The following is a 27,348-nucleotide window of genomic DNA, read 5'->3' on the forward strand; positions in this document are numbered from 1 at the left end:
TCATGACTTCTGCTGTCGGGATCTGGTTGATGGTTTGAGGGTTGACTCAAGCCAGTGTGTCAAGCTCTCTGGAGCTTGTGCTGCCTCCTACAGCGCCTATAGCTTTTATTGGGTTGTTGCTGGCACTTCTTTATCCCCTGGGCCAAAAACAGCTTACCAAACATAAAGAGTGAAAAATAGCTAAGCTATTTGTTTTGACGCCATGTTAACCACCCAGTGCCTATTTTTCTCAAAGTCTCCTTTCTTCGACTTCAACTTGACTGGCTTCAGTTTTGAATGAACCACTTTAAACACCTCAGGAAGGGACTGGGGCTCATTAAAGCACTTCAAAAGTCACCCATTCTCCCTTTTGCAGGAATGAGTGATCTGCATGTGATGATGATGAGTTTTTTGCAATGCCTGCGGTACGTGCCTTGGCTGGGTTTCAATCACTCTCATTACTGAATTATTAAAATGCACCAAATTGCAATGTCCACAGTGGAGGGGTGGATATCTTGGAAGATGATCTCTCCTGGGACCCTGTGGGAGCACCACCTCCCATCGCAACATAGCAAGCTGCCTTCTGCCATGTCAGACCCTTTGTCCATCTAGCTTAGTATTTTCTACACTGACTGGCAGCATCTCAGGTAAGGAGAAGCAGCTTACGATCAATGGAGGAATTGGCAAGTTTACTCCCCAGGCGCTACCTAGAAATGGAGTCAAACCCTGCCTTTAAAGCTGCATACAGCGGTGAATACTTTTCAGCCAGATGTTGTAGAACTTGGGCCTGATCAAGAGTCATCCGAATGGACATAAACCCCGCCTGTTCATCCCTTAGTATGTTCTTCTGTTCCAACCAGTCCGTGAGGTTAACATATAGATGTCTAGAATATAATTTATGAATAATGCTCAACAGACTGATTGGTCAGTAATGAGAAGGGTCAGAGTGTTGTCCTTCCTTATAGATGGAAACAATCACCGTTGTACCTCACTCCTCAGGGATACAGGCAGTACGGTCCATATACGTAAAGAATCTTGCAAGTACAGGAGCCCACCATTCAACATTTGATTTTAATAGTCCAGTAATAATAGTAATAAACTGTCTACACTCTTTAAGATTTCATTTCAAATTTTTGCATTCGAGTATTTCTATTTGGAACAGAGCTGCCGCAACCAGAAATACTCTACCACTCATCTAAAGAGCCAAGATTTTACTGGCTTTCTCAAAGCTGTGATGGAGACGGAGGAGTTTATCCTACTGGGAGAACATTCCCAAGTCTAGCTACATGCAATTTTAGAATATTTTTAGTTTTATTTTGTTTAATATATTTCTATACTTCCTAAAACACAAGTCCTCGGGGCAGTTTTCAAAAACATAAAAACAGCCAATAACAGATGAAAACATTTCAACAGATTAAAAAGTTAAAACTATTAATACACAATTAGAACAATTAAAACAGTATCTAATTAAAAGCCTGGGTGAACAAATAAGTCTCGACAGCCCTTTAAAAAGTTGTAGGAGATGCGAAGGCTCTTATTTCAGTGGGAAGTGTGTTCCAAAGCCTTGGGCCAGCAATGTAGAAGGCCCGTCCCTGAGTAGCCATCAGAGGAGCTGGTGGCAACTGAAGATGAACCTCTCGAGATGATCTCAGTGGGCGATGTGGTTAATAGCAAAGAAGACATTCTCTTAAATACCCAGGGTCCAAACTGTTTAGGGCTTTATAGGTTGTAACCAAAACCTTGTATTCTGCCTGGAAACTTACTGGCAGCCAGTGTAGATCTTTTAAGATAGGAGTGATATGGTCTCTCCGAGATAACCCAGAGACCAACCTGGCCGCCGCGTTCTGGACGAACTGCAGTTTCCGGACTACGTACAAAGGCAGCTCCACATAGAGTGCATTGCAGTAGTCAAGTCTGGAGGGGACCAGCAGTTGTACTACTGTTCTGAGGCCATTTATCCGCACTATCTTATATTTTATGACAAATGATTTTGTCATAAATGACAAAAGTATTAAGCGAGCATTTCTTCATTCATTGGGTTTTCAGTCTAGGTAAGGTTTTCATCGGGAACCAACAAAGGCCAACCAGATGCCTCCAGGAAGACCAGAAGTGAAGCATCAAAACAGAAGCAGAAGAATATAGAGCGGTTGACAGCTATGCTAGGATTAGTGTGCCACTGAATGCCGGGCACTGGGGAGCAAACGCGGGAAGGGGCTATTTGGAATGGAAAAATTTGGAATGGAAACATATAGCCCTGCTTGTGGACGTCTCAGTAGTATCTTGTTGTCCAGTGTTGGAAACAGGAGGCTGAACTGGAAGGATTTTGGTCTGATCCAGCAGTTCCCTTATGTTTATTCTCATAGAAACATAGAAAAGCCACATCTGCACCCCTCTGTCCTCATCCACTTACAAAAGTGTTCCCATCAGTGTTTTATCTAACAGCAATCCCCTGATGTTGTTGACTACAACTCCAATTATCCCCAAGTAAGAGGCATTGCAGCTGGGGATTTGGGAGTTTTAGTCAACGACATCTGGGAATCCCTGTTAGAGGGTACGCTGGTTGCCAGCCTGAACCTTGGGTGGCTTGAACAAAGAAAGGGGGGGGAATTTCTCAGCTTGAAGTATACGCATGGCTGAAATCCAGGCCTGGACTTTGAGGGGACTGGGCACCCTTCTTCTCCCACTACTTTGCTCTGCTATCCTCAGTATGAATTCATAGGTTTCCTTCTGTCTCCCAGCGGCCTCTAATATGATGCCATTTCCTTCACATTCTCAATAAAGCTTCTGCTGCATACTTGCAGTCCGTGTTCTCTTGGTTTTTGAACTGGCAGCTCTGATTTCTGGGAACAGCTGCTTCCGTGAGTCTTGTTAGCCCAGAAACCCTTCTGACTGTGACTGTGACTGGCAGGACCTCTCCAGGGCTTCCGGCTGGAGTTTTCCCCAGCCCTACCTGGAGATGCTGGCAGGGACTGAAACGGCAGCCTTCTGCTTGAAAGGCGGATGCTCCATCACTGATCTTTGGCCCCAACCTCAAAAGTGGCATCCATGAGCCTCCCATCCAGGCACTAACCACTCCAAGACCTGCTTAGACCTCCCCCAGTCACCCCCACCTCTGCATTGGTGGACAGGCTGGACTTCTCTTGTCTGCCTGGCCTTATGCCAGGGCCTGCGGCCAGGCAGCAGTTGGAGGGAGGGCCTCCCCTGCCAGGGAAGAAGGATCCTCCCGTGGCAGATGTGGAGGTGGTGGAGGTGCAGCCAGCTTCCAGTCCAGCCAAATCCATCTTGCTGCCCTCCCTGTGGGGGGTGGGGGCCCCAAGTAATTTTTGAATCCACTCTCACTTGCTACCAGAGAATCTACCCTCAGAACACCTAAAAAACCGCAGATCCCAGTACCCCATGGGCTTGAGGGTATGGGGGTGGTTGGCACCCTATGTGCATTGCATCACCACTCGCTCTGGGGCACCCAGGCAGTTCGACCTTCAAAGGTGGGGGTCGCACTTTAGGGGGCAGGGGAGGGTGCATTTACCCCTTCCTCTGCTTTCCCCCCACTGACGCCCACTATTTCTCAAGTGCTACATGGTGGCAGCATACTTCCCTGCTGCCCCGTTTGTTCTTCGGCAGGAAATGGCCAGAAGAAGCTGGACCTGAACATGGACACCGGCGTGCCTGCTACTTCCAGCCGCTTCCAGTCAAAGAGCAAATGGGGCAGAAGGGAAGTACGCTGCTGCTTTGTAGGACTTGGGAAATACCTGGTGCCAGCAGGAGACAAGTGGAGGGAGGGGTAAGGGAACCCTCCCCCACAATTAAGGTGCGACACCCAGCCGCCATTGAGCCACCCAAACCTGGTTCCATGCAGATCTCTAACCCTTAGTCCATCTAGCTCAGGATTGTCTACACTGACTGGCAGCAGCTCTCCAAGGTTTCAGGCAGGGATCTTTCCCAGCCATGCCTGGAGATGCTGCCAGGGACTGAACCTGGGACCTTCTGCATGCCAAACAGATGCTCTACCACTGAGCTTCTGTCACATCCGCGCAGTTAGGGAAACTCAAAACCTTTGAACATGAAGAACACTCAAGATTGAATCCGTCCATTCCTCTGGCAGGGGACCTAGGCTGGGCTGTCACATCCCTGCAGATGCGTGGGTAACCTACTTTCAAGCATTTTATGGGATGTCTGCCCCTGAAGGAGTGCCCCTTTTCCTATAGAATTTCTACCGATTTCCTCACTCAGTTTCCCTCAAGGAGGTTTCTAGTTTAGTGACCGAACCCAAACCGGGTAAGACCCCGGGGTTGGATCAGATACCCTCTGTACTGTTAAAATCAAATGTTGAATGGTGGGCTCCTGTACTTGCAAGATTCTTTACTTATATGGATCGTACTGCCTGTATCCCAGAGGATTGGGGCACAACGGTGATTGTTCCCATATATAAGGAAGGCCAACACTCTGACCCTTCTAATTATCGACGAATCAGTCTGCTGGGCATTATTCATAAATTATATTCTAGACATCTATATGTTAACCTCACGGACTGGTTGGAACAGGAGAACATACTAAGGGAGGAATAGGCGGAGTTTATGTCTATTCGGATGACTCTTGATCAGGCCCAAATTCTACAACATCTGGCTGAAAAGTATTCACCTCTGTATGCAGCTTTTAAGGCAGGGTTTGACTCCTTTTGTAGGGAGCGCTTGGGGCGTAAACTTGCCAATTCCTCTATTGATCATCAGTTGTTTCTCCTTATCTGAATGTTGCATGAGAACACCTCACTTCGGGTGCGATGCAATGTCCAATGACATCTGACCCTGTCTGTACCCACACAGAAGGGAGTTAAACTGGGATGCATTTTTACCCCACTTCTTTTCAATCTTTATTTGCGCTCTTGGATAACCCAGATTTCCACCCTCCTAAATTAGCCAGTAAATCTATCACAGTTCTGCTTCATGCTGATGATGCAGTTATTCATTCTAGAACATCACATCTGTTGACATGAGAAGAAGACTATTTATCTATAAATGTATCATGAGTTTTGCTTAAAAAACAAACAAAGAAAGAAAGATGTCTGGTGGATTAATGGGGAGGTAATCAATCCAGAACTTTCACTCGAGGCACAAATGACCAGGCTCAGACTATCATACTTGGACACACTATGCAAAGACCCAGCTCCCTTGAGAAGTCCATAATGCTAGGGAAAGTTGAAGGAAAGTGAAGAAGAGGACGACCAGCAGCAAGGTGGATGGACTCGATCACAACAGCAATGAATGCACCCCTGAGAAACCTGAAAGGCCAAGTTGAAGACAAATCATCCTGGAGAGAATCTATCTATGTGGTTGCTAAGAGTCGACACGACTTGATGGCACTTAATCGATCAATAGATCCAGTAAGGACTTATAAATACCTGGGAGTGGTTTTCAGTAAAAATGCTCTTTGGAGGGAGACTTCCTTCACTGGTGGTTTCCCCAGCAGCTGGCGTCCTCAGTCCACGGAGTATGTTCTGAACATGCTCCCTTTGGTTCTTAAAATAAACAGGTCTTCCCAGGGTGGGCCGGTAAGGAAGGAGGGACGGCTGCATTTTGGGGAGAAGTGACTGCCCTCTAGTGGCTATGGGCCTGATTCCAGTGGAGTGTTAGTAGAAATTTACCACATCATTGCTTCTTCCTCCTTTGAATGGTTCCAATCCTTCACCTACGTCACCTCAACAACGTTTACCGCATGCTAGCGAGGTAGTTGTGAATCCTCCCCAGAGTGCAGCTGTGGTCCTGAGGTTTATTGATTGATTGATTGATTGATTGATTTATCAAATTTGTACACCGCCCCCAACTTTCATCTATGGGCGGTTACCAATAACATAAAACCAGTTAAAAATATATACAAACACTTGAAAACAATTTAATAATTTAAAAGAGAACAGAACATATTTTATTTCGGTCATTGCCAGAAACATTATGACACACAACAGAACATAATTTGCAAAATAAACCAGAGATTAAAACCCAAAAATATTAGGAAGCTGAGTAAGTTTTCATTCAGACAGAAGGGTTTCTGAGCACTCAGGGGAGAGGCAGCTGGGAAACAGAAGGAAACCGATGAATTCATATGGAGGACAGCAGAGCAAAGTAGTGGGAGAAGAAGGGCGCCCAGTCCCCTCAAAGTCCAGGCCTGGATTTCAGCGATGCCTCAGGCTTAGGTTTGCCAGTTCCTGGTCATTATGATCAGTCGTTGGACGTTATGGGGTCTATTGGCAGATGCTCCCACAGGGTCCCAGGAGAGAGCTTCTTCCAAGATATCCACCCCTCCACTGGCCCAGAGCTCCGTAACCCAGACCTCCCCAGGCAACTGATCCTACAATCGCGGAACCTCCAATGGCAAAGGGAGTGATGCCTCCCACATAGACCGGCTTGCAGCTAGCACACGTGATGGGTCATGGGACGGTAAAGACAAGGTCAGGTGGCACGAACGTGACTTCTTCTGGGGGGATTCGGTTGATGGGTTGAGGGTTGACCCCAGCCAGGATGCCGAGCTCTCTGGAGCTTGTGCTGCCTCCTAGAGAGCCCAGGGCTCCAGCACCAACACCAGAGCCAAGGCATCCATAATAGGCAAGGCCCTGAAAAACGGGGCCAAAATCCCCATAACCACGACCCGTGGAGATGACAGACATTGCTGGGGAGATGGAGGTGAGTCTGAAACAGAAATGAATGAACAACACATTACGGTGAATTGACATTCACTCAGGGATGGGACCGAACCCTCAGAGATATTTCTCCCATGTTTCTCCTTGGTACCAATCCACAAAGACCCCCAACACAGAAGCAGAAAGGTTTGTGACTGTCTTGATGGAGTATACTTCAAGCTGAGAAATTTCTCCCCTTTCTATGTTCAAGCCAGTCAAGGTTCAGGGTGGCAACCAGCGTTCCCTCCAACAGGGATTCCCAGATGTTGTTGACTAAAACTCCCAAATCTGCAGCTTCAATGCCTCTTACTTGGGGATAATTGGAGTTGTAGTCAACAACATCAGGGGATTCTTGTTAGAGAAAACCCTGATGGGAACCCTCTTGTATGGAGATGAGGACAGAGAGGTGCAGATGTGGCTTTTCTATGTTTCTATGAGAATAAACATTAGGAAACTGCTGCATCTGACCAAAATCCTTCCAGTTCAGCCTCCTGTTTCCAACACTGGACAACAAGATACTACTGAGATGTCCACAAGCAGGGCTAAATGTTTCCATTCCAAATGTTTAGCCCCTTCATGACTTCAATGGGTGATGGGGCTTGTAATGAAGAAGGTGATCTCTTAAATTATTATTATTAAATAATAGTAGGTTTTGAAAGAGTCCCTTGCTCAAGCCCCCAAGTGAATCTGTAGAAAAGGTGAGATCTGAATTGGGGCCTTCTCAACTAACACTGTTGACCCCTACAGCGCAGTCACTCCCCATCATGGGGGTTTCCATCTCTCAAAGCATGGTGATACGGATGAAAAAGGAGGAAAGGGGCAGAGGCTGTGTGCAGTAGCCCACCATTCAACATTTGATTTTAACAGTGCAGAGGGGATCTGATCCAACCCCAGGGTCTTATCCGGCTTGGGTTGGGTCACTAAACTAGAGACCTCCTTGAGGGAAACTGAGTGCCAAATTGGTAGAAATTCTATAGGGAAAGGGGCATTCCTTCTGGGGCAGACATCCTGTTTACTTATCCCTCCAGCCGCTTTCCAGCTCTGGCACCATAATTTCAGTAGTAATTGGGGCAGCAGGATATCTCCCTGCCGCCCCTTCTCCGCTGTCGCTATGAAAAACTCCCAGCAGTCCTTTGCACGCGCACACATCATGCACGCTTCACATCTCTGTGATGTCCGCACACGCAAAGGACTCCTGGGAGTTTTTCATAGTGACAGCGGGGAAGGGGCAGCAGGGAGGTATCCTGCCTCCCCAATTACTACTGAAATTACGGCACCAGAGCGGGAAAGTGGCGGGAGGGGTAAGTAAGCCCTCAACCCGCTTGTAAAGGCACTCCCCCACCCGAACCGGACCGCCCATGTCCAGACCCGGCCTTTACAACGGCCTCCGGGCCGGTCCGGGCCCATCCCAACCAGAGGAATGGACAGATACAATCTTGAGTGGTTTTCATGTACAAAGCTTTTGAGTTTCGCTAACTGTGTGGAGGCAACAGCAGCTCAGTGGCAGAGCATCTGTTTGGCATGCAGAAGGACACAGGTTCAGTCCCTGGTACCATCTCCCGGCATGGCTGGGAAAGATCCCTGCCTGAAACCTTAGCGAGCTGCTGCCAGTCAGTGTAGACAACCTGAGCTAGATGGATTAAGGGTGAGGGATGTGCACGGAAACAGATGTAGGGGTGTGCCCGGAATGGGCTGGCCTATTTTGGTTCGAATCCTCACCAGACACGAACCTGAGTGGGCCAGTTTTGGTCCGGCACCCTTCAGAAACCCAATTCCCATTCAGTCCGGGCGGGGTTCTTAATTTTTTAAAAAAATAAGTGCTTTCTGCCCCTTTCGGGGGGCTTCCCATAGGCAAACTTTCCCCTGCCCCCCGCCGGCCAGTCCAGTGGGCCGCAGCAGTGATTTTAGTAGTTTGTAGCGGGCAGGGGAATGTTCATGGACACATACACACACACACACACACACACACACACACCCCGCTTGAAGGGACAGGAAGTAATTAAATTTATTTTAATATTTTTTTAAAAATCGCAAACCAGCGGGAGGGGACAGTAATGGTCTGGAAGGATCCGGAGGTGTTCAATTTGACTCCGAGCCCCTGAACCCCCAATCCGAACTCCTGAACCCCCGGACTGTTTTGCACATGCCTAACTCTGTGCAGGGGACTCGATGGCAGGTGGGTGTCACACCTTAAGCGCAGGGGAGGGTGCACTAACCCCTCCCTCTGCTTTTCCCTCGCCGGCACCAGATATTTCCCAAGTATGGGGCACTGCCCTGTTTGCTCTTCAGCTGTAAGTGGCCAGAATTAGCTGGACGTACAAACGGGCACACATGTGCCAGCTGCTCCGGGCCACTTCCAGCCGAAGAGGAAACGGGGCAGCAGGGAAACGGGGAAGCGGGGGGGAAAGTGGAGTGAAGGGTAAGGGCACCCTCCCCCGCCCTTAATGTGTGGCCCCACACCTTTGAACTTTCAACCGCCTGATGTTCGGACCTCTTTGGAGCCCCATCAAAGGGCCTCTGAAGAGGTTCATGTGCATCCCTACTAAGGGTCTGACCTGGTAGAAGGAAGCTTCCTATGTTCTGATGCAAGGTGAGGTGAGCCCTATTGCTCAAATGGGGAGGATTCTCCCATTCAAGTGCCTCAGAGCACTTACTAGCTGCCCCCGACCCAGTTACTCTTGAGAAAACACTAGCTATTTCTTGAAGTATAGGTGTTATGATTACTCACGAGTACAGAACACCACAACGTGGACACCTGTTTTTGAAAGACGGAGCTTCCAAAGCAGTGTCCAAAATGAATAATGAGACAAGTTGGCGCCTTTTAATAATTCGGTAATGAGAGTGATTGAAACCTAGCTAGGGCACGTACCGCGGGCATTGCAAAAAACTCATCATCATCACATGCAGATCACTTATTCCTGCAAAAGGGAGAATGGGTGACTTTTGAAGTGCTTTAATGAGCCCCAGTCCCTCGCGGAGGTGTTTTAAGTGGTTCGCTCGAAACTGAAGCCAGTCAAGTTGAAGTCGAAGAAAGGAGACTGTGAGATAAATAGGCATTGGATGGTTAACATGGCGTCAAAACAAATAGCTTAGCTATTATTCACTCTTTCTCCTTGGCAAGCTCATTTTGGCCCAGGGAATAAAGAAAAATAATCAACAACCCAATAAAAGCCGTAGGTGCTGTCGGAGGCAGCACAAGCTCCGGAGAGCTCGGCACCCTGGCTGGGGTCAACCCTCAACCCATCAACCAGATCCCCCCAGCAGAAGTCACGATCCAGCCACCTGGCCCCCTTGTGACCATCCCAGGACCCATCATGTGCGCCAGTGGCAAGCCGGTCTATGTGGAAGTGAGCATAATGACCATTCCTCCATTGAATGGTTCCAATCCTTTATCTACGTCACCTCAGCATAATCTACCGCATGCTAGCGGGGTAGGTGTGCATCCTCCCCAGAGTGCAGCTGGGGTCCTGAGGTTGACTGATTGATTGATTGAGTTATCAAATTTGTACACCGCCCCCAAATTTCATCTATGGGCGGTTACCAATAACTTAAAACCAGTTAAAAACCTATACAAAAACTTAAAAACAATTTAAGAATTTAAAAATAAACCAGAGATTAAAACCCAAAAATATTGGGAAGCTGAGAAAACCTTGGTGAAAAGATGGGTCTTCAGGTGTTTTTGGAAAATTGACGGAGAGAGGGAGGATCGTATCTCAGCAGGGAGCGCATTCCACAATCTCCGGGCAGCGACCGAGAAGGCCCGTCTCTATGTAGCCACCAAACGAGTTGGCGGTAACTGGAGACGGACCTCCTCAGAGGACCTCAGTGGGCGATGGGGCTTGTAATGAAGAAGGTGCTCTCTTAAATTATTATTATTAAATAATAATAGGTTGAGAAAGAGTCCCTTGCTCAAGCCCCCAAGTGAATCTATAGCAAAAGTGAGATCTGAATCTGGGCCTTCTCAACTCACACTGTTGACCCCTACAGCGCAGTCACTCCCCATCATGGGGGTTGCCATCTCTCAAAGCATGGTGATTCGGATGAAAAAGGAGGACAGGGGCAGAGGCTGTGTGCCCCGGAAGGAATGTGGTATTATTGTCAGTCTGGGGAAGGGAGGGACATTGCACAGCGTTACCAATTGAGTGCCAAGAAGGAAACCATCAGCTACAGCCTGCACTGAAGCTTCTGGAGGCTCCAAGAGCATTGTCTAAAAACCCTTGTTACAGCCACCTTGGTGATGCTAAGCAGGATTTGGTGTGGTCAGTGCCTGGATGGGAGGCTCAAGGATGCCACTTTTGGGGTTGGGGCCTTAGATCAGTGTTGGAGCATCCGCCTTGCACGCAGAAGGCTGCCGTTTCAGTCCCTGGCAGCATCTCCAGGTAGGGCTGGGGAAAACTACAGCCGGAAGCCCTGGAGAGTTGCTGCCAGTCAGAGTAGTCACTATTGAGCTGGATGGACCAAGGGTCAGACTCTGTCGAAGGCAGCTTCCTGTGTGTTCCTAAAAGAGTGCCATGTCCCCCGTAAGTTTTCATTCAGACAGAAGTGTTTCTGAGGACTCAGGGAAGCAGCTGTTCCCAGAAATCAGAGCTGCCAGTTCAAAAACCAAGGGAACACCAATTCCAAGATTGCAGCAGAAGCTTTATTGAATATGTGAAGGAAATGGCATCATATTAGAGGTGGCTGGGAGACTGAAGGAAACTGATGAATTAATTTTGAGGAAAGAAGAGCAAAGTAGTGGGAGAAGAAGGGTGCCCAGACCTCTCAAAGTCCAGGCCTGTATTTCAGCCATGCCTTAGCCTCAGGGAGTGCTGCCTCCCACATAGACCGGCTAGGAGCTACTGGAAATGATGGGTAATACGATGATAATGATTTCGCCAAGTAACCGGAACGTCATTTCTTCTGGGGGATCCGGTTGCTGAGTTGGATGAAAGACATTACTGGGGACATGGAGGTGAATCTGAAACAGAAATGAATGAACAACACATTACGGTGAATTGACATTCACTCAGGGATGGGACGGAACCCTCAGAGACATTTCTCCCAAGTTTCTCCTTGGTACGAATCCACAAAGACCCCCAACACAGAAGTAGAAAGGTTTGTGACAGTCTTGATGGAGTATACTTCAAGCTGAGAAATTTTCCCCCTTTCTTTTTTCAAGCCAGTCAAGGTTCAGGGTGGCAACTAGCGTTCCCTCTAACAGGGATTCCCATATGTTGTTGATTAAAACTCCCGAATCCGCAGCTGCAATGCCTCTTACTTGGGGATAATTGGAGTTGTAGTCAACAACATCAGTGGATTCCTGTTAGAGAAAACCCTGATGGGAACCCTTTTGTAAGGGGATGAGGATAAATGGGTGCAGATGTGGCTTTTCTATGTTTCTATGAAAATAAACATAAGAGAACTGCTGGATCAGACCAAAATCCTTCCAGTTCAGCCTACTGTTTCCATCACTGGACAACAAGATACTACTGAGACGCCCGCAAGACGTCCACTAAATGGAAATAGCCCCTTCCCACTTTTGCTCCCCAGGGCCTGGCATTTAGTGGCACACTAATCCTAGCAGAGCTGTCAACCCCTCCATAGTATGAAGAATAGAAGACTCAAGGTGGAAGATCCACCAAGTTCTGCTTCAACGAGACTCTTCAAAGAGACTCTTCAACGGCAGCCTTCTGCGTGCAAGGCGGATGCTCCATCACTGATCTATGGCCCAAACCTCAAAAGTGGCATCCGTGAACCTCCCTTCTAGGCACTGACCACACCAAGACCTGCTTAGCTTCACCAAGGCGGCTGTCACATGTGCCTTTAGACCAAGCTCTGGGACCCTCCAGAAGCTTCAGTGCAGTCTGTAGCTGAAGGATTCCTTCTTGGCCCTCACTTGGTAACATCGTGAAATGTCCCTCCCCTCTCCAAGTTGACATTAATACCACATTCCTTCCTGGGCACACAGCCTCTTCCCATTTCCTCCTTTTTCATCTGTATCACCATGTTGACCATCCGTATCACCACCTATCACTTGGGGGCTTGTGCAAGGGTCTCTTTTTGAACCTCAGGACCCCAGATGCACTCTGGGGTGGATATACACCTACCTCGCTAGCATGCGGTCAAGATTGCTGAGGCAACGTAGGTGAGGGATTGAAACCATCCAATGAAAGAAGAAGCAATGATGTGGTAATTTAGAACTAACACTCCACTGCAAGCAGACCCATAGCCACTAGAGGGCAGTCACTCCTCCCCAAGATGCAGCCGTACCTCCATCCTTACCAGCCCACCCTGGGAAGACCTGTTTATTTTAAGAACCAGAGGGAGCATGCTCAGAACATACTCCGTGGACTGAGGACGTCAGTTGCTGGGGAAACCAACAGCGAAGGAAGTCTATTGCTTTTTGACTCGACTGGCTGGCTTCCTCGAAGTATCTGGTTGTCTGATCTGGGAAACAGGGTGCTGTACTAAACCCACCATTGAGATAATCCACCAGAGCCCTCCTGATGTTGCTGCTGTAGTAACTCCTTAGCACTTCCCTGTTTCCCCAGCCCTCATTCTCATCTTTCAAGATACCCTCATAGTATCTATCCACATTGGAAGTTCCCTTCTACTGAGTCAAAGTTGTGGAAAGAAGTGTCAGCAACCCAGCCGAATGTTAGCTGGAGTGACGTTAACTGGAGCATGGAGTGACGTCATGGAGTGAGGTTAGCTGGAGAATGTTAGCTGGAGCATCCTAACCACAAGGGAGGCTGGGGGACCTGTAGAAAAAGCTATGTGTTCCCTCTGTCCTTCCATCAGCTTCATTCAACTCTCTTGTCTTCTCTGCATCTTCTCAGAACAGCCAGTAAGTCCGTTTTCTTGGTGGTGTTTTGACAGGGTCTCGTTGAGATAGAGCTTGGTGGATCTCCCACCTTGAATCTGTTGTTCTTCAGCATAGTGTGAGGTTTACATGATATGCAGGTTTTGTGTGTCACTGGATGCCAGCCACAGGGGGAAAACAGGGGCTATTATTTTATGTTCCTTCTCAGAAACATATTAAGCTGCCTTATACCAGGTTGGACCTTTGGTCTATCTAGCTCAGTGTTTTCTACACGGTCTGGCAGTGGCTTCGCCAAGGTTTCGAGCAAATCTCTCTCAGCCCTACCTGGAGACACTGCCAAGAATTGAACCTGGGTTTCGCATGCAAGGCAGATTTTTTACCTTCGAGTGAGGGCCTCATATCCCAGTCACAGGGGAGATACGGGGTTTTTGCTTTCATGCTTCACTTCTGGTCTTCCTGGAGGCATCTGGTTGTTCTTTGTTGGTTCCCGATGGAAACCCTACCTACACAGAAAACCCAATGAATGAAGTAATGCTCATTTAATACTTTTGTCATTTATGACAAAATCATTTGTCATAAAATATAAAATAGTGCAGATAAATGGCCTCAGAACAGTAGTACATCTGCCTGTCCCCGCCAGACTTGACTACTGCAAGGCACTCTATGTGGGGCTGCCTTTGTATGTAGTCTGGAAACTGCAGTTAGTCCAGTACGCGATGGCCAGTTTGGTCTCTGGATCATCTCGGAGAGACCATATCACTCCTATCTTAAAAGATCTACACTGGCTGCCAGTAAGTTTCTGGGCAGAGTATAAGGTTTTGGTTACGACCTATAAATCCCTAAACAGCTTGGGCCCTGGGTATTTAATAGAGTGTCTTCTCTGCTATTAACCACATCGCCCACTGAGATCATCTGGAGAGTTTCATCTTCAGTTGCCACCAGCTCGTCTGGTGGCTCCTCTGGGACGGGCCTTCTCCGTAGCTGCCCTGAGGCTTTGGAACACACTTTCTGCTGAAATAAGAGCCTCCGTATCTCTTACAACTTTTAAAAGGGCAGTCAAGACGCATTTGTTCACCCAGGCTTTTAATTAGATACTGTTTTAATTGTTTTAATTGTGTTTTAAGAGTTTTAACTTTTTAATTTGTTGAAATGTTTTCATCTTTTATTGGCTGTTTTTATTGTTTTGTAAACCGCCCCGAGGACCTGCGTTTTAGGCAGTATAGAAATATATTAAATAAAATAAAACAAAAAATATTCTAAAATTGCATGTAGCTAGACTTGGGAATGTTCTCCCAGTAGTATCCACTCCTCCGTCTCTATCACAGCTTTGAGAAAGCCAGTAAAACCTTGGCTCTTTAGATGAGTGGTATTTCTGGTTGGGGCAGCTCTGTTCCAAATAGAAATATTCTGATGCAAATATTTTAAATGAAATCTTAAAGATTGTAGACAGTACTGAGCTAGATGGACCACTGGTCTGGCCTTGGGAGGTAGTGATGGCCGCCATCTTGGATGGCTTCGGGAAATTCATGGGGGACAGGTCTATCAATGGCTACCAGCTTATGACAATAGGCCACTTCCAGCCTCAGAGGCAACCCCAGCCAGGATAGGAGTCCAAGTACATCTGATGTTGTACACCAGCTCAAGATCTTTCAACACGGCATTTCTTTTCCATGTAAGAAGTTGCCCTGTGCTATTTGACTTCCCTTATCCAAGGGGGAGAAGATGTGAGAAGGTGCAAGTCAAGAAAAGCTGTTGGAGAATCTAAAGAACTGGCCGTGCTTATATACCATTTTCCTATCCTTGGGGAAAGTCCCTTTTTGACAGAGCTTTAATTATCGTCTTGTTGAGCTTCTCCCTCGAATGCTTGGATTAGCACATATGATTCTAGCAAAAGAACTGTTATTATTTGCTGAGTAGGACTCGTTCCTTTCAATTCAATACTTCCCTTTGATTGCTTTCATGGTAATTACAACTCTGCTGGATTTTTCCTTGATATGTAAAGTTTAATTAAAAGCAACATTATGTTTCATATTGTTATGTTTTCACCTTTTAATTTGTTGTTTTTATTGTATTGTCGTAAACCGCTCAGAGGCTTGCATTTTGCGTGACATATAAATACATTAAAGAAATAAACAAACAAATGTTAAAATATTCCCATTGCCCAGTTACCTACTGAGTCTGAACTTCGTTCCATGAGACTCAATATTGTCTACAATGACTGGCAGCAGCTCTTGAGGGTACATACCAGAGACTTTCTCAGACTTACCTGGAGATAGCTTACCTGGGATCGATTTTGGACTGCAGCCTAAAACCACAGTGAAGAAAAATGTCTGGGCGACCCACTGATACACCGTTAATGAGGCGGGGTCACCACAGAGAAGGCTCCAATGACCAACACAGCGAGCCGGTTCTCATGACCATGTGTGGGATGGGCTGGAGGGGAGACAGGCCCATGCCTCATGCCTGTCGTATGACCTGTACCCCTGGTTGGGTTCACTTACCCAACCCCCTAGACGATTGGGGTGCCATGCTCTCCAGGAGGGAAGAAAATCTGAGCTCCGTCCTCCAGTATCCCATAATGCAACATGGAGCACAGGAGAGTCAGACCTCAGTACTGCAGAACTCTATGAGAAACATGGCTGCTGGCAGCCCAAGCCACACTTATTTCAAATTGTACTCACAGAAAACCAAGGAAAGGGTAGGACTGTCTTGGTTGCCTTCCTACCTTCCTTTTAACCTGGGTAGCGAATCTGGTCTACCCAGCTTCGGCACAGCTAGGTCAGGTGAGTTCATGGTTCCCCAACTGACACATGCATGCATGGTTCCCCAATTAAACCAATCCCTGGTTTAACCCTCTCCTGCCCAGGGATCTCTGGTCATGCCAACAGCCTCAGTATGGGGGCATCACATCGTGGGAAGAATTTGTCCTTCAGATCTATTCCTCCTAAATCATTTAAGGCAGTCTGGATGAACACCAGTGCAGAACTGGGCTTTAGAACCAGGAGCAAGTGTATATGGAACAGCACTGAGGTAATATGTTTCAAGGGGGTAATCCAGATATTTCTCTGCCTGTGGGATGTCGGGTCCAAGAAATGACTGAATAAGGCCTTACGGCAGAGATGGACAATGTGTTATAGACAATGGTTTTACTGTAGATCTCCCCTGCTAACTGGACAAAGAGACACCTTTTTAACGTGGTGATTCTCTTTATTTAGCAGGGAGAGAGTAACTGGCCCTATCCACCCCCAGCACAGGACCTCCAGTGGCTGTTGCTGGTGTCTATCTTATGTTTCTTTTTTTATTTTTGTGAGCCCTTTGGGGACAGGGAGCCATCTTATTGATTTATTATTTCTCTGTGTAAAATGCTTGGGAAATTTTTGTCGAAAAGGGGGTATATAAATTGTTGTTGTTGTTGTAGACTACCCCTGCTGCTTTAAGCAAAAGACTGAGAATAAGATGATGATGTTCTGTTCCTCTTTAGTTCTACGAAAATGACCCAGTTCATGCCTCTGGGCAGCTGGCATTTCTTGTTCTTTCCAGAAGATAATTTGGGAACAACTGGAGTTGTTTTTCTGACTGGGACAAGTTGGCAAGAACAGAAAGGAAGGACAGGAGCCCTGAAGACAGGCATGGCCTTCCTTCAGTATGAACGTCATCTCTGGTTTTATAGCATCACATTTCAAATGTAATAATACATTTGGTTCTGCCGATGCCCATGCAGCATTCAGCATGTCCTGGTTCACAGAGGAGGGACGCATTCAGAACACAATACTCATTTTACTGCTCCTGGAATGTATGCATGTAGGACCCACCTCTTCCAATTTTTTAATTTTTTGATTCTCTTTCATTCATGGTCCTTTCATGAGGCAAGGGGAGGCAATTGCCTCAGGCGGCAGATGATTGGGGCATGAACAGGGTGGTAAAATGCCCCTCATATCTGCCTCTTTGGGTGCAATCTGGCCGTGCCAAGCTTTGCGAGGAGTGATTCTCCTCCCTTTCAAGAGAAGGCTTCTGGAAGCCTTTCCTTCTCCCCAACCCCACACATTTTGAAAGCTTGCAGGAATTGGTCTTGGAAGGGGGCTTGGCCTACCACCAGGGACATGGGACAAAACAATATATTGCCCCCCACCATCTCAGTCACCATAATAACTTGGGGCACTCCTCTTCACCGTCCCCTTCTCAGGAGCTGCTTAACTGCTATTTTCAGATTAGAGTTCTTCTTTTCGCTGCTGAGTTGGGACAACCTATCAGGGATTCTCTTGCCAGCTTGGTTATTACCACATGGCCAATCAAACTTGGCTGTGTGGTGATTTCCCAAAGTCAAATCAGAGTGAGGGCATTGATTCTTGCCCTCACTCTGAATGGAAGAATTGTTTTTGTCCCATGTCACAGTCTATCCAAACTACCACCAAGTGGGGTGTGGGAGTCACTTTTCACAAGGGATGAGTGGACCCCAAAAATGCAGAACCCTACTGTGAAATGTCCCCTGTCTTTCTAGAAATTAATTTAGGCTTCCCTTGAAGGTTCACAGATGTCCCCATCCCCATCCCTGTCTCCGCCACCGCCCTTTGGGAGGAACTATGATATTCATTATGAATTTCTCTTTGGTTGATATTTCAGTAGAACCACAGCTGGGGCTGTACAGGCAAACTCCTTGAGAAATTTCATTCTGAACCTCTTCTTCCTGGTTCAACATGACACAGCTTTTTGATGCGGTTGAAACTTTGGTCAATAGATTGTGATTTATATGCTAACTGACCAGTCATCAGGATTCTCGGCTGACTGAATTCCTTTGAAACCAACATGGTTTTCAAGATTACATCTCCAAAAATCAAGAAACCTTATTATAGACTCCGTTAAGATCCTGTTCAAAACAATGTGGGACACCCCAAAGAGTAGATTTCCAATTTTTGTTGATTCCTGAAGTGGCCATCAGTGGTTGATTTACAGGTAGATAAGCTGTGTCAGGATGAGATGAATGATACAATTTGTTGGGGTCTGTGATTTTTTAGCACTAAGCACTAAAGAAGCTACCACTGCACTTACAGAGTTCAGAGTTTAGTGGTTGCAGCTATCTAAGTAACATACATGGAGATACGTCCTGGTCACATCCCAGTCACGTCCTAGTCACGTCCCGTTTCGCTACCAGACGAACTGGCGGCAACCCTAAATGAACCTCTCTAGATGATCTTAATGGGCGGAAGGGTTCATGGCAAAGCATGGGCTTGGCAGGAACTGCTGCTGCAATTTACTTAATGAAATAAAATGCCGTGGTGAACTCGAATGAGGACAGGGTGGTGTCCCTTTTTCAGATCAGTACGTTCTCCCCTGTTCCCCTTACCCTGCATAAGCAAGCAAAAACAAGTTGGAAATGAACCCATCGTTCGTAACTTTTGATATTATAACAAATATTATCTTAATTAAATTGTGGACCACTAACCACTAGGGATGCTGTCAAAAACTGTATAAAAGGAATCGCTCTTCCAAGACCTGCCAACAGCTTCACTCGACTCTCGCAGCATCTCTTGACTTCTCTTCTTCAGAGAAGTTAGTATGTTTCACTTCCTGTAGTCTTCTCTATTCCAGCTTCTATTCTTATTGGTTCTTGGGGTTGGCACTGAAGGCGAGGCTGGATCCAAAGGTGTGTTTTTCCACTCATACAAAGGATTTTTCTGTGTATGGAAGAATCCTTCCACTTACGGAAAGGTGTCTTAGATGAACCGGAAGGTACCTTTGGAGCCAACGTCCCATTGTGGATCATGGAGAGTTTGGGGCTCATGGAAGAAGGAGTCCTGTTGATAGCACACTCCTTCCACTTTCAGAAGAACACATTCTGTGAATGGAAGGCTAACTTTTGGAGCCAGCCTTTCAAGACTTTAAAATAATAAGCTGCAGTCTACTGAGTCAGACAATTGGTCCGTCTAGCTCAGTATTGCCTACTCTGACTGGCAGGGTCTCTCTGTGGTTTCAGGTGAGACCAAGTCTCCATGGTCTTTCCCATCCCTTCCTGGTGGAGATGCTGGAGATTGAACGGAGGACCTTTGGCATGCAAGGCAGACCTGACAATGGCTCCATCTCCCACTGTGCTTGAGGGCTTTCTTCCCCAAGGAATAACACATGAAGGGTGAATTTTCAAGAATAAATAGATGCCATCTCAACCATCTCAAGCATCTTCCCCAGTTTTTATATTCAGCCCCAGTTTTCCCAAGATAGGCTTTCTGTCCATTTGAAAATCCTGGGCATGTTTTTATGGGAAGAGACAAGAGACACGGATCCTGGAAAGTGGATCAGGGCTGCACAACTTCAGCCCTCTGCAGACGTGGGACTACAGCACCCATCATCTCCGGTGCTTGTCCACATTGGCTGGGGATGATGGGAGTTGTAGTCCAAGATCAGCTGGAGGGCTAAAGGTGTGCAGCCCCGCAATGGATCCCTAACCATCTGAAATGAGTCTGCTGCTTATCTTTCACAATTTCACATTGGGGATTTTTACTTACTCCTCCGTTTTCTGTGCTTGGCTGCCAACTTGAGCTAGCTCTCACTTGAAACCAGCAGGAATCCCCTCTTCCATGCCTTGATTGCAGGGGTTCCTGACCTGTAGTGGTTCCATGGGTTTACTCATTCCACTCCTCCTGAATTCTACCTTGACAAGGTGAATCCCAAAAATTCAACCCGAGAATTGGTGCATGCACAGTGGCCAGCTCCATCTCCCCCCACCCCCAGCCCACTTAACCAATGCTCACACATGCCCTTTGGAAAGCCATGGCACAAATAACGGTCTTGAGTGGGATCACATGTGTGACTGTGACCAGATTTTTCTCCGGTGCGTTCTTCACTGATGTGCACGTGCCCGATTGAACAGGGAGAAGACACAACTGAAGGAATCTTGACGGGACCCGTCACACCATGAGATGCGTTTCTGCAGTGGATGGTCCGTATCCACAGCAGAAGACGACACAAAGGGATTGCCATCCCCGTTATCTGCGCAACTGTCACAAAAATAGCTTTGGTTTTGTATTGTTTGCTCAGTGAATTGTTAATACAGTAGGAGGGGGGTAGTAAAAAAATTTAGAAGAAACCGAACGCCGTAGCAACCTGCATGTCCAAAGCAGTCGATATGATTTGGTAATCAAGAGGGAACAAATGGAGATCCCTAAACACTGGTTCCACCCTCGGAAGAAGAAGAAGAAAGGGTTTCCCAATTTTGATTGGAAATTGGACGAGGCAAAGAGCAGGAACCGGGAGCTGTTGTGTGTTCATGATCAAGTTGACCCTCTCCAAAGATTGCAATCGCCTTCCACTTCCCAATCCCTCCAACGTTCCATGTCCACATCTTTTCTTTCAGGTCTGCCTCCCACAATGGCTTACTGGGGCCCAGCCTTCACCATCCCATTTCGCGCCTCCAACCCAGTAGTCGGTTTCGCCTCTGCAGGTTCTGTAAGCCTCGGCGGCTTTGAGGCATTGGAGGCTATGGAGGCAGGACAAACTCCGCAGTGCTTGAAGCCCTGGTTGATGTCAACCCTCAGCCCACCAAGCAGATCCCCTCAGTAGATGTCATGATCTGGCCATCTCCCATCATCGTCACCATCCCAGGACCCATCCTGTCTGCAAGATGAGACACGCCCTGCACCATTGGTGGTTCTGGAATCACATCCAGCAGGGGGGCTGTTATGGGGGATACCTTGGGAGCAGAAGCAATGTCTGCCTACCCCCTGCTAATTCATCCCTAATTGTCTATCTGGAGCGGGGGAGGAGATGGCCTCAGGATCCATGGCAGGACATCCAGGTCTGCATGAGCATCTTCAATTCCAACTGCAGCCCACTGCAGCTGGGCCAAGGGGTTCTCAATGTCTCCGAAAACCTGGAGCAGATCTCTCTTCCAACTCATCTGCTTCCATCTATGAAACAGTTGAGGTTACAGGCCTTAATTTCAGGACGACTGAGCACCCAACATCCTCTGTGGAATCAGCTGTGGCTGCGGAGACTCAGTCTTCTTGAAATATGAGTTTGCCACATGCTTAAGCCTCTGTTTCTCTTTTGCTAGCCCTATCAATAGAGAGGAAGTGATAGGGCCCCACTCTGGCTTGGTAGTAGATCACATGCCAAGCTATACCACAAGCTAAGCTGCAGCTGTCGCATAGCCCAACAGACAAAACCAAACAGGAGCGGCCACGATGCAGGAGGAGTGGCCATTATGGGATGGAATGCAGCCCTCGGCAGAATAGAAAGCTTAAAACTAAGTTTCCTGGAAAGCTGGGTGATCACCTCCAGTAAAAGCTGGAAATGCCGAGCGCATGTGATTGCCTTGTGGTTCAAGTAGGATGGGGTGGCCTTTTCATGTGGAGAAGTGAGGCGATGTCCTCAGGTGGCAGATTATTAGGGGTGGCGGCAGAGTAGCGAGATGCCCCTGCCGCTGCTATCGAAGCAGTTCTTTGAGCCCGACCTGTCCCTTCAAGTTTTGCAAGAAGTGCTTCTCCTCACACCCCTTGCAAAGATTGCAAGATGCACAAGAAGAGAAGAGGAGGCTGCTGGGAACCTGCCCTCCTCCCTGCCCGTCATGGTCCTTCCAAAGTCTACAAGGGTTGGTTCTTAAAGGGGGCTGAAGCAAGGCAGAATTTGAGGTCTCAGCTTAAGCACTGCAGTAGTTAGGCCACCCCTGCAGTCGAACGCAGCACTCTCACACACCTGTGGAATCATAGCCTGTTTCACATCACTTAATCACAGCAGAAGGTTCCAAGTTCCCTCCCTGGCTTCTCCAAGATAGGGCTGTGGGAGATTCCTGCCTGCAACCTTGGAGAAGCCGCTGCCAGTCTCTGAAGACAATACTGACCTAGATAGAACAATGGTCTGACTCCGTATATGGTAGCTTCCTATGTTGCTAATATTTGCCAGACGACTCTGCAGTCGGGAACAGTCTGACCTGAGTCTGCCACTGAAGATCTGGGAGTCAACTCATTCCTCTGGGAAACAGGAACGGTAGCCAGTTTGGTCTTAATGCATTTCCGTGGAGAAAACAGAACATGGGAGCTTCTGCTTAATTAAAACCTACAGCTCCAGGCTGTTTGCGACCATAAGAAGGAACAATGTCAAGAAAAGGTGGTTTCCCGCATCTGCATTCATTTTGAAGTGGTTTTGTTCATTTTCTCTGTGGAGTTTCGAGATGCCGCCTTCTGCTCACAGAACTGCTGTCACCTAAGAGTGAGTGTGTCTGAACATGTGCAGAGTTATTTCCCCTCAAAATTAAATAAACCCTTTTTTAAAAAAAAAAAACCACACACCTCTTATGGGTAAAGTTGTTTCAGGGCACGTGGAGAATTACGTTTCCTTCATTTACTGCAGGCAGAGAAGTTTTGATGCAGGAACTCCCTCGCTTGCTCGCTCTCTCTCTCACCCATATACTCTAGAATTCTGCCATCTAAAGGTGTCTACAGTGGCATGCTGGGGAGTTGGGTCAAGCTAGCTGCTACCACCATCAAGCCCCACCTTTTACCCCATTTAACCCCCAAAGCACTTAGCTCCAATGAGTCCCCAGTTCTGCAGATGGGATGATGAATGGAAACAGAGGTGACCACCTGTGAATGGGATGGTGGAGAACTCCTCACCTCAGCTTGTGTGCCCTTCCTCTCCACACTTGCCTCTGAGCCCTCCCACCTGTGGTTCTGTGTTCTCAGTCCAAAGCCCTCCCCGAGATCTGGAGAAAACTCCCACCACACTATCATAAATTGGGCCAGGGGGTTTCAAGCAGATCAAGAGACGCAAGTTAGCATGCAGCATGGATTTTATTGAAAAGGAGTTTAGTGAACAACTGGAGGAGACAAATTTAAGAGATCACCTTCTTCATTACAAGCCCCATCGCCCATTGTGGTCCTCTGAGGGGGTCCGTTTCCAGTTACCTCCAACTCATTTGGTGGCTACACAGAGATGGGCTTTCTCGGTCGCTGCCCCGAGATTGTCGAATGCGCTCCCTGCGGAGATATGATCCTCCCTCTCTCTGGACATTTTTCAAAAAACACCTGAAGACCCATCTTTTCACCCAAGCTTTCTCAGCTTCCTCATATTTTTGGGTTTTAATCTCTGGTTTATTTTTAAATTGTTAAATTGTTTTTAAGTTTTTGTATATGTTTTTAACTGGTTTTAGGTTATTGGTAAATGCCCATAGATGAAAGTTGGGGGCGGTGTACAAATGTGATCAATCAATCAATCAATCAATCAATAAACTTCAGGATCATAGCTGCACTCTGGGGTGGATGCACACCTACCCCGCTAGCATGCGGTAGATTTTGCTGTGGTGATGTAGGTGAAGGATTGGAACCATTAAATGGAGGAAGGAGCAATATGGTAGCTTACTACTAACACTCCACTGCAATCAGGCCCATAGCCACTTGAGGGCAGTCACTCCCAAGAAGCAGCCGTCCCGCCATCCTTACCGGCCCACCCTGGGAAGACCTATTTATTTTAAGAACCAAAGGGAGAATGTTCAGAACATACTCCGTGGACCGAGGACTCCAGCTGCTGGGGAAACCACCAACGAAGGAAGTCTCCCTCCAAAGAGCATTTTTACTGAAAACCACTCCCAGGTATTTATAAGTCCTTACTTGATCAATTGATTGATTAAGTGCCATCAAGTCGTGTCGACTCTTAGCAACCACATAGGTAGATTCTCCCCAGGATGACTTTCAGGTTTCTCAGTGCTGTAATCATTGCTGTTGTGATCAAGTCCATCCACCTTGCTGCTGTTCGTCCTCTTCTTGTCTTTCCTTCCACTTTCCCCAGCTTTATGGACTTCTCAAGGAAGCTGGGTCTTCGCATAGTGTTTCCAAGTATGGTTGTCTGAGCCTGTGTATTTGTGCCTCGAGTGAAAGTTCTGGATGGATTACCTCCCCATTAATCCACAAGACATGTTTGTAGATAAAATAGTCTTCTTCTCATGTCAACAGTTCTGATGATCTAGATAGAATAACTGCATCATCAGCATGAAGCAGAACTGTGATAGATTTAATGGCTAATTTAGGAGGGTGGAATACTGGGTTATCCAAGAGCGTAAATAAAGATTGAAAAGAATTGGGGCAAAAATGCATCCCTGTTTTACTCCCTTCTGTGTGGGTACGGACAGGGTCAGATGTGATTGGACATGGCATCTCACCCAAGGTGAGGGGTTCTCATGCAACATTCGGATAAAGGAGAAACAGCCGACGATCAATGGGGGAACTGGAAAGTTTACTCCCCAAGCTCTGCGTAGAAATGGAGTCAAACCCTGCCTATAAAGATGCATACAGAAGTTAATACTTTTCAGCCAGATGTTGTAGAACTTGAGCCTGATCAAGAGTTATCTGAATGAACCTAAACCACGCCTGTCCCTCCCTTAGAATATTCTCCTGTTTCAACCAGTCCGTGAGGTTAACATATAGATGTCTAGAATATAATTTCTGAATTATGCTCAGCAGATTGATTGGTCGATAATTAGAAGGGACAGAGTGTTGGCCTTCCTTATAGATGGGAACAATCACCATTGTATCCCACTCTTCTGGGATACAGGCAATACAATCCATATAAGTAAAGGATCTTGCAAGTACAGGAGTCCAACATTCAACATTTGATTTTAACAGTGCAGAGGGTATCTGATCCAACCCCAGGGTCTTACCCAGCATGTGTTGGGTCACTAAACTAGAGACCTCCTTGAGGGAAACTAAGTGCCAAATTGGTAGAAATTCTATAGGGAAAGGGGCATTCCTTCAGGGGCAGACATCCCATACAAGGCTTGAAAGTAGGTTACCCACATATCTGCAGGGATGTGACAGCCCAGCCTAGACCCCCCTGCCAGAGGAATGGACAGATACAATCTTGAGTGGTGTTCATGGACAAAAGTATTATGTTTCCCTAACTGTGCGGAGGCAACAGCAGCTCCGTGGCAGAGCATCTGTTTGGCATGCAGAAGGTCCCAGGTTCAGTCCCTGGCAGCATCTCCAGGCATCGCTGGGAAAGATCCCTGCCTGAAACCTTGGAGATATGCTTCCAGTCAGTGTAGACAATCCTGAGCTAGATGGACTAAGGGTTAGAGGTCTGCATGGAACAAGGTGTGGGTGGCTTGATGGCGGGGGAGGGTGCCCTTACCCCTCCCTCCACTTTTCCATTGCTGGCACCAGGTATTTCCCAAGTCCTACAGGGTGGCAGTGTACTTCCCTGCCACCCCATTTGCTCTTTGGCTGGAAGTGGCCGGAAGTAGCTGGCATGCGCGTGTGTCCATGTTCAGGTCCAGCCTCTTCTGGCCATTTCCTGCTGAAGAACAAACGGGGCAGGAGGGATGTATGATGCCCCCGGGTAGGACTTGAGAAATAGTGGGCGTCAGTGGGGGGAAAGCGAGGGAAGGGGTAAGTGCACCCTCCTCTGCCCCCTTAAGTGCGACCCCCACCTTTGAAAATCGAACTGCCCCGGTGCCCCAGAGCGAGTGGTGATGCAGTGCGCATAGGGTGCCAACCACCCCCATACCCTCAAGCCCATGGGGTACTGAGAGTTGTGGTTTTTTTGGTGTTCTTTGAGTAGATTCTCTGGTAGCAAGTGAGAGTGGATTCAAAAATTACTTGGGGTCCCCACACCCCACAGGGAGGGCAGCAAGATGGATTTGGCTGGGCTGGAAGCTGGCTCCACCTACAACACCTCCACATCTGCCACAGGAGAAACCTTCTTCCCTGGAAGGGGAGGCCCTCCCTCCAACTGCTGCCTGGCCGCAGGCCCTGGCATAGGGCAAGGCAGACAAGAGATGTCCAGACTGTCAACCAAAGCAGGGGTGGGGGCTACTCAGGCAGGTCTAAGCAGCTCTTGGTGTGGTCAGTGCCTGGATGGGAGGCTCATGGACGCCACTTTTGATATGGGGGCCATAGATCAGTGATGGAGCATCCGCCTTGCATGCAGAAGGCTGCCGTTTCAGTCCCTGGCAGCATCTCCAGGTAGGGCTGGGGGAAACTCCGGCTGGAAGCCCTGGAGAGCTCCTGCCAGTCACAGTCACAGTCAGAAGGGTTTCTGGGCTACCAAGACTCACGGGAGCAGCTGTTCCCAGAAATCAGAGCTGCCAGTTCAAATACCAAGAGAACACGGATTGCAAGTATGCAGCAGAAGCTTTATTGAGAATGTGAAGGAAATGGCATCATATTAGAGGCCGCTGTGAGACAGAAGGAAACCAATGAATTCATATTGAGGATAGCAGAGCAAAGAAGTTGGAGAAGAAGGGCGCCCAGTCCCCTCAAAGTCCAGGCCTGGATTTCAACCATGCCTCAGACTTAGGGTTGCCGGTTCCTGGTCATTATGATCAGTCGTTGGACGTTATGGGGTCTAATAGAAGATGCTCCCAAAGGGTCCCAGGAGAGAGCTTCTTCCAAGATCTCCTCCACTCCACTGGCCCAGAGCTCTGTAACCCAGACCTCCCCAGGCACCTGATCCTACAATCCCGGAACCTCCAATGGCACATGGAGTGAAGCCTCCCACATCAACAGGCTTCCAGCTACCGCATATGATGGGTCCTGGGATGGTCACGAGGGGGCCAGGTGACCTAATCGGGATTTCTTCGGGGGGGATCAGCTGGAAGTATTGACGGTTGACCACAGCCAGTGTGCCGAGATCTCCGGAGCTTGTGCTGCCTCCTACAGAGCCCAGGGCACCAGCACCAACACCAGAGCCAAGGAATCCATAATAGCCAAGGCCTCGAAAAAAGGGGCATAAACCCCCAAAACCACGACCCGTGGAGATGACAGACATTACTGGGGAGATGGAGGTGAGTCTGAAACAGAAATGAATGAACAACACATTACGGTGAATTGACATTCACTCAGGGATGGGACGGAACCCGCAGAGACATTTCTCCCAAGTTTCTCCTTGGTACGAATCCACAAAGACCCCCTACATAGAA

Source organism: Hemicordylus capensis, chromosome 14 (assembly GCF_027244095.1).
Source record: "Hemicordylus capensis ecotype Gifberg chromosome 14, rHemCap1.1.pri, whole genome shotgun sequence".
NCBI lineage: Eukaryota > Metazoa > Chordata > Lepidosauria > Squamata > Cordylidae > Hemicordylus > Hemicordylus capensis.